This window comes from Alexandromys fortis, unplaced genomic scaffold, assembly GCF_014885135.2.
Source record: "Alexandromys fortis isolate MF-2015 unplaced genomic scaffold, M_Fortis_MF-2015_v1.1 scaffold_29, whole genome shotgun sequence".
Lineage (NCBI taxonomy): Eukaryota > Metazoa > Chordata > Mammalia > Rodentia > Cricetidae > Alexandromys > Alexandromys fortis.
In genome coordinates, this window is record NW_026067891.1 from 14,906,756 (window position 1) to 14,915,154 (window position 8,399).

Consider the following 8,399-nt stretch of genomic DNA (forward strand, 5'->3'; position numbering starts at 1 on the left):
GATAAAGTCAGCCATGTGAGCACTGGGGGTGGTGCCAGTCTAGAGCTCCTGGAAGGTAAAGTCCTTCCTGGGGTGGATGCTCTCAGCAATGTTTAGTATTTTCCTGCCTTTTGGTTCCTGTGCACAACCCCTAAGTCAACTTAGTGTGTTTTCCGCATCTCCATTTGGTGTTAGTGCAAGATTCAGCTAGTGACCGAGATGCAGCACCAGGAACCCTTAAACAGTTGCACAGCATCGCAGCTCGTCCTTCCTTCATTGGGATTTGTCTACATTCTTCAAGATCCCATTTAAATTCCATAGTGACTAAAGCCATTGTGCATTCTAGAGTGCATCTATTTCTATTCTGCCTGTAGAAGAAAGTGAGCTATGAAAGCTTAGTCCTCTTCGAGTAGCCTCTGGTTGGCTTTGTCACTGTTCATGACTCAGCATGGAAATAAGATGAAATTCCAGCTGTAGATTTAGAGAAGTTGATGATCTATTAATAAAGATGTCCACCGGAAAAAAAATAAATGTTGGTTAAATTTATTAGTTCTCAAATTCTCTTATGTAAACTGTAGCAAGAATGGGCCTTCGTATAGAGGGTTTTCATTTGTTGAAGAGTTTGTTGTTGTTTGAGTTCCTTTTTGGTTAGAAGGTTAAAGGGTTGCTTGGTTGGTTAGAAGGTTAAGGGGTTGCTTGGTTGGTTGGCTGTAAGATGATGGGTTAATTGGTTGTTTCATTATAAGATCAGTTTGTTGGTTGATTGATGGGCTGGTGAGTCACTTGGTTGGTTGTTTGCTTAGAACATTGGCTTGTCAGCTGGTTGATGGGTTGGTGGGTTTGTTGGTTGATTGGTTGGATGGTTGGAGTATTGGTGTTTGGTGATGTAAAGCACTCAGTGTTAGTTTTCAAAAGGTATCTAGCCTGATTGGAACATCCAGGGTAATCCATCCATCCACTCACCTTCAAGCTAGGATATATCTTGTACTATGGAAGAGTGGGGGATAAACTTGGGCTCATTTGAACAGGAGAGAGGGTAATAAAAAGAAATAACAATAATGCAAAGAGAAAATCCCTGTGAAAAGCAAGAGGCAGTGGATAAAGTGCTTAGGCACATAGGCTCTGGCAACCATTGGAAGCTGAATATCTACACCAACACCATCTTCCTGGATGACCTTTACAAGACACCTAAGCCTCCTTAACCTAAGCCTTAAATTAAACAAAAATGCATGAAAAGTGTTTAGTAGTAACCTAGACTGATAAGTCAACACATGTCAGTTATTATGATTATTATCAAGAAAATCAAAGTCATAAACTGAATTAAAAATTGTGACTGGATATTTAGTGTGGGAGGTCCTTCTATCTATGTGTTGCTTATATTGGTTAATGAGTAAAAAAATTGTTTTGACCTGTTGATAGGGCAGAACTTAGGTAGGCAAGGAAAATTAAATGGCATGCTGGGAGAAAGGAAGCAGAGTTGAGAGAGATGCCATGGATCTGCCAGAGACAGACACTGAGAATTTTACCCAGTAAGCCACTGCCATGTGGCAATACACAGATTAATAGAAATGGGTTAAATTAAGATGTAAGTGTTAGCCAATAAGAAGTTAGAGCTAATGGGCTAAGTAGTTTCTATGTAGTTATTTTGGGGCTAAGCTAGCTGGTGGCCAGGATGAACTTCCTTGCAACAGGTGTTTTCCGAGCATAGCATGGGAAAAACTGCCCCTGAAGGAACTGGGTTTTAAAAAGAGTGTGGGTAAGCCCAGAGGATCAGAAAGGATGAAATATGTTTACAGAATTATAACTGATATAACTCAGGTTCGGTGGATAGACATGGTACAAACTAAAGGACTAAGCTGCACCTTGCTGGTTCTGTCTCCCATGATGGAAGATCCTTTTTGAAAGAGTTGGGGTGTGAAGATGTTAGAAAGCAAGGGGATGGTGGTAACTCCCATAGGGTGAGATCATTTCTGAATTAGCATGGATGCTGGCTTTGAGGTGAGTGAAGAGCCTGCCTAGCTAGAAAACAGGCAGGCAGAGGGACAAAAAGTGATGCTCCGCTCTCCGTCTCAGCCACCACTGTTAGAGACATTGTCTTCTCCATCCACAGAGGCTTGAGCCCGTGTCCCTCAAGTCTTCAAGAGGAAATCTCTATGCTTAAGAAAGGCCAAGAAAATGAGGATAACTAACCTAAAATAGTGTCTTATCTAACCCTTCCTCTCCACAATTCTCTTAATAACACTTTTCTTTTTTCTTGCTCTTATTAAACAAGTTTACTTTTCATTTTATATACCAACCCCAGGTCCCCCCTTCCTCTTCTCTTACCCCACATCTCCACTCTTCCCATCCCCCATCCACTCCTCAGAGGGGGTAAGGTTTTCCTTGGGTGGTCAACAAGGCTGGCATACCAACTTGAGGCAGGACCAAGGTCCTTCCCCAGTTTCAAGGCTAAACAAAGTATCCCACCATAGGAAATGGGCTCCAAAAAGCCAGGTAATGCACCTGGGATAGGTCCTGATGCCACTGCCATTTCCCCCACACACACCCTACCCGTAACAGATCAAGCTACATAACCATCACTTATATTCAGAGAGTCTACTTTGGTCCCATTCAGGTTCCCCAGCTGTCAGTCTGTAGTCTATAAGTTCCTACTAGCTTGGGTTAGCAGTCTCTGTGATTTTCTCATCATATTCTTGATCCACATTGTTCATTTGATCCCACCTCTCGCAGTTCATCTGAACTCCAAGAGCTCGGCCCAGTGCTTGGCTAACGACACCTTTCTTCGAGGCAAAGGGTAATGCTCCAAGTGGCTATTGTTTGACAGTGCTATAATTTGTCTACTTCCTGGTGTTGGTCTGCCTCCCACAAACACCATCTACCAATGGCACCACATCTTGGGGGGAGGGGAGTAGGTTTACAGAAGAGCATGACTGGATATTTGAGTCGTGTAGCTATGCCAAGAGAAAATAATGGCAGCATTCTGGAATGCAAATTCTATCCGATGTGTAAATATTAGACCAGAGGAACAAGAATTTCAAATTAACCCACTCAACATATGAAAGAAGATAGAAGATACTAGTAATCAGAGAGAAGAAAACAAAGCAAGCACTAAAAAGCCCAGCAAAAATATTGCAATTGAGAAACAGAATAATTTATATAATGATCAGAATAGCTGAGACAATTGGTTGAAGAATAAATTACTCAAAGAAAACCAGCCCACAAATCACAACCCCAGAGAGCCTAGACAACAATGAGGACCCTAAGAGAGACATACATAGATCTAATCTACATGGGAAGTAGAAAAAGACAAGATCTCCTGAGTAAATTGGGAACATGGGTACCTTAGGAGAGGATTGAAGGGGAGGAGAGAGGTAGAGGTAGGAAGGGGAGCAGAGAAAAATGTAGAGCTCAATAAAAATCAATTAAAAATTACTCAATGGAAAAGGAAAATCAAGGAAATTTTTCTAAAGGAAGAATTTATTAGTGAACCATTTAAGTAAAGGAAAAATAACAGAAAGCCAGGCATAGCAGGTCATGTCTGTCATCCTAGCACTTGGGAGGCGGAGGCATGAGCATCTCATAGTTAAGTCCAGTCTAGGCGACATGGTAAGTTCCAGGATAGCTTGGGATACATAGTGAGACCCTGTCTCAGCAGCAACAACCGTAACAACAAAAACTAAGTGAAATGAATGAGATACATATTAAAATAGATACACTAACATATCCAAGTAAAAGCTCCAGAAACATTGAATAAAAATAGGTTTTTAAAAATTGAGAAAACAATGAGAGATAAAGGTCCAGCCATTTAAAAGAGAATAAAAATTCAAATTGAAAGAACAAAAAAGTTATGACGATAGCTTAGTGGATACAAACACTTGAATGGATACAAGCACAAGAATGAGAACCCAAGTTCAATCCCCCTGGAACCCATTAAAAAATCCAGGTGTAGAGGAACAAGCTAGTAATTACAGCACTGGGGAGAGGAAGATTGGCATTACCCTGGTGGTCATTCTCCAGCCAGCCTAATTGAGTTCCAGGGCAAGAAAAAAAAAAAAAACCACCCAAGGAGATGGCATCTGAGCACCAACACTGCAAGGCTGTCTTATGGCCTCCACATGCACTGCACACACGTGAACACGAAGTGTTAGAAGAGCACAGAGAAAAGGCAAGGGAGGGTCATACCCGGACATTTTCTAGTGAAATGTGAGGTCTTTTTAATCCAGAAGAGAAAACAGAGCGGAACCAAGTTGAACTAGACAGAGATACAGATCTCTTAGATCCAGCCCCTAGTGTGACCTGAGCCCTTGAGCCCACGCAATAGCAAGATACAGCGTGGGAAGCTTGCTTTACCACACCTCCTATGGCTTTTCTCCCCAATCACAGTCAGCCAGGTAGGTTTCTTCATGGATTCTTAGACACATGGCTCCTCTTCCTCCATGATCACAAAAAGGCAAAAAATGCTACCGTTTCGTTCCCAAAAGTAAAAGGAGGATGTGGTTGCCACTGAATAATTACTTGTCAGATCAACTGATTTATACTTCCCTCTGAGTGTCTCACTGCTCAATGGCCAGCTGGTATAATCAGCTACAACCTAACATTGTACCTCACTGGATCCTGCCCTACTCACTCTCCAGGTCCAGCCCAGGTTAGATTTCTCATGAACCAAATGTCCAGATCTGAAATACACTTCTCCAAGTACCATCCTCCTATCCCATCTGCCTGTTCAGTCCCATTATTGGACTCATGACTTTACCACTTGCCTGAAATAGACGAAAAACAGAAAGAAAACTTGCTCTGGTCAGACAGACCAGTCTGCTGATTGCCTAACCATCTGCTCTGTCTTACATGACACTTCCTGATAGGACACACCCATGCATGAAAGTTGACAAAGTGGGTCATTTCTTTAGCTTCAAACATGAGGAGCACAGACATCTGTGAAATAAGAAAGCCAATGTTACCTTTTTGCCGTCATCTGGTGGCATTAGTTCTAAAACCAGATAGGTAAGCGTCCCATCCCAGCTCTAATGTTGACTAACTAGGTGACCTTCAGCAGTTACTCCTCTGTCTGGGCTTCAGCTGCTCCCCTTTTAAAGACCTGTATTGCACAAGAGAGGGAACACAGGGCACCTGTGGCACAGCCAACATTTGACATTTGCTTTCTTCCTGAGGCTTCTTGTTCAAGGGTCTTCCATGAGCTCCGCTCCAATGTACCCTGTTCACTACTGGCTCTCCATACGGAGTGGGAAGTCCTCAGCAGATCCTTGCTAACTAAATGTGTGAGTGAGTGAATGGTGAATGAATGAGAACTTTGCCCTTGTGACTACACTAACACATCAATGGGAGGATTAGGCCTGACAGCATCACTTGTTGGTGAAATGAAGCAAAGGGAACCTTCCTGTCCTTATACCAAATTCCTGAGAACTCTTCTCCAGGGATTTTGGGAAGCCAAGCTCACTGTGTCAGGAGAATGTCTAAACTCTCAGAAAATGAGAATGTTGTTATGTCATGCAATCTCAGCTTCTAATACTCAACATTATAAGCTCAGCTAATAACTCCAGGTCACCTGTCTGGGGAAGAAAGATAAGGATTTTAAAATTTAGCACATTAGCATGTATAATCTACCACGGATGCTGTTGACTTGGAAAGAGATTTTTAATTTGCTTCCCCCTAGTTGGCCCCTGAGAACAGTTATTTCCAGAGATGCTAATGGAGTGTACTGATTGCAATATGGCTTCACTTGAGAACCTTTCTGCCGTTTCATGAAGAGCGGGTCTCCATACATACAGCCAAGATAAGCCTCTTCCCTTGAGGAAGTAAATGTCCCTGGAAAGACACAGAAGCAATATCAGGATCGAATCTGAGTCGTCCTAGCAGTCATCTGTGTGACTTTGAGCCAACTGCATTATTTCTGTGTCCAAGTATTTGTCCATTTATCCATGTCCTCATCAGTTCACTTAAATAGTTCTGGCTTAACACTAGCATTTAGAGTGCTTTTATAAGATGTCGCAGATTAAAGATGCCCACACAGTCTTTGAGCATCCTCAACTCAAGAGCTGCATTGTATGTGCTACTTCTGGGACCACTGTCTCTGGAAGTAATGCTTGGACTTCCCTGAGGCCACCACACTGGTGAGGACACTGCAGCTATTCTTGTGGGAAGTTTCAACAGAATCCAACCTTAGAACCACCCTCACCAGGACACCAGACACACCAGCAAGTGGCCCATCTTAGGAATGCATTTTCTCCTCCAGCTGCTCCTGTAGATGCCAGGTTGATCAGTGATTGACAACCAAGATGAATCTCTTGCAAATTCCTGCCCCCCCCCCCCAGTCATGAACAAGATAAGATAGCTATGCTAAATCACAAGTTTTTAAAGCAGTTTGCTAAATGACAAGAGATTATCAGCTGTCTTTTGTACAGGGAGCAGCAGAGCATGTCTTGATTCAATCGGAGGTCTTTGCTCTTAGGTTTTCCTTGTTTGTTGTTCCTTTGAAGAACCTGTGCCTGCAGATAAGAATCCAAAGAGAAGAGGAGATTAGAAAAAGGGGAAGATCAAACACAAACAAAACATTTTAAAAACAAATAGCTAGTGACATTGTCTTTGGTATTTCACCATATTACCAATGAAGGAAATACAAGTTGAAACTGAAACTCATATCCATTCACCTATTAGGACAGATTCCATTAAATAAAAATCATCTAGCCTTGTGAAGTGAAGTGGGACATTGCAAACCAACACATATGGCCACAAGGAGTAAATCTTTGGTATAATATTTCTGGAAAGTAAACAGACTGAAATATTTTAGATTTTGGTCATTATTTCTACAAAACATAATCTGACAGGTAGACAAAGACTTGCCTTCAAATATATTCATTACCTTGCCAATGATATTATTAAATTATTATGTTTTTTATCGACAAATGTTGGATTCCAGGGAATGGCTAAGTAAATTAAATTGCCTCCACAAGATGGAAGATTGTGGCATCATTGTAAATGATGCTTATGAAGTTTTCCTAAGAACATGGGAAAATGCTTAATGGCATAACGTTAAGTAAAAAAGCAAGATAGAAAAGGGTTATAAAGTATGATCTCAACTACTTTAAAAACCATAAAAAGTCTGGAGGAAAATGCAATAAAATGTTAATAGTGTTTATCTGTGGGGAGGTGGGATAATGGGAAGCTGTTTTTCTTATTTACTCTGTGCCCTGGTTTCAAAATTGGGCACACATTACTTCTACCATCTAAAGTGGGTTTTTTCTTTTAATAAGAAAAAGGGATGGTCAACAGTGGTAATTCTTCTGTCCAAGTTTAGAGTCATGAAAATGGAGAGCTATTGGCAAGATTTTAAGAGTTTGGAATTGAAAGTCTGTGATAATACAGACCTTTCAGAGTGAGGTTTACTTTCGTCCATGTCTATGATAGGAACAATATTTGCAGAGTCTGTGGATGGTGTAAACACAGAGTCTGTTTCCCCAGCAGGGCTTGATTTGATCAATAAACCCCACCTCACTCCCAGAAGTAATTCAGAACTCATCGTGTGAGACCTGTATGGAAAAGAGATGTCTCAGTCCATGGAGGTAAGTGGAAATAGGTCAGAGTCCATGTCCTCAGACTTGAAGTGATGTAGTCGTTGAATTTCAGACACCAGGCATCCATATCTAAGGCTTCTGGAACACTTGCTTAGGGATTTTTTTTTCTGGTGATTTCACACAGAATTATTTATAAAGTGAGGGAGCAGAACTTCCCAAGCGTTAAGAATTATAGAATCCTGGGACTCTGGGAAAATGTTATTATCACACATATAGCACAAAGCAATGAGATACAGAAGCACAGAGTTGAGCTGACTTGCTCAAGGTCAGCCAATCAACCATGAAAAGCAGAACTAAAACCCAGAACCCTCTCCTCAGTGCTGTCTTCTCCTCAGCCTGGCTGACTGGGAAAGTCGGGAGACTTTCAGCTTGTTTGTTTGTTTGTTTGTTTATTGGTTACCTATATCTCCCCTTGAGGACATAGAGCTTCCTCACTATCTCAAGTATTCACCCAACAAATATGTGTTGAATGGAGAGATGGATTGATAACCTGAGAGAAGATTGTAATGGAGAGTCCATGGGATTTTGTGTCATGGTGATCCAAGATCAAATCCCAGTACTACCACTTATCAGGTATGCAATCTCAATCAAATCACTCAACCTCTTAGGAACCTTGTAAACAGTGGTGACATCTCAGAAGAGGTACTAAAAGTTAAGTGAACTAATGTAAAGAAGAAAATTTTCTATTTCCATCCATTTGCCTGCAAACTTCAAGAAGTCCTTGTTTTTTACTGCTGAGTAGTACTCTAATATGTATATATTCCATACTTTCTTCATCCATTCTTCAATTGAAGGGCATCTAGGTTGTTTCCAGGTTCTGGCTATTACAAA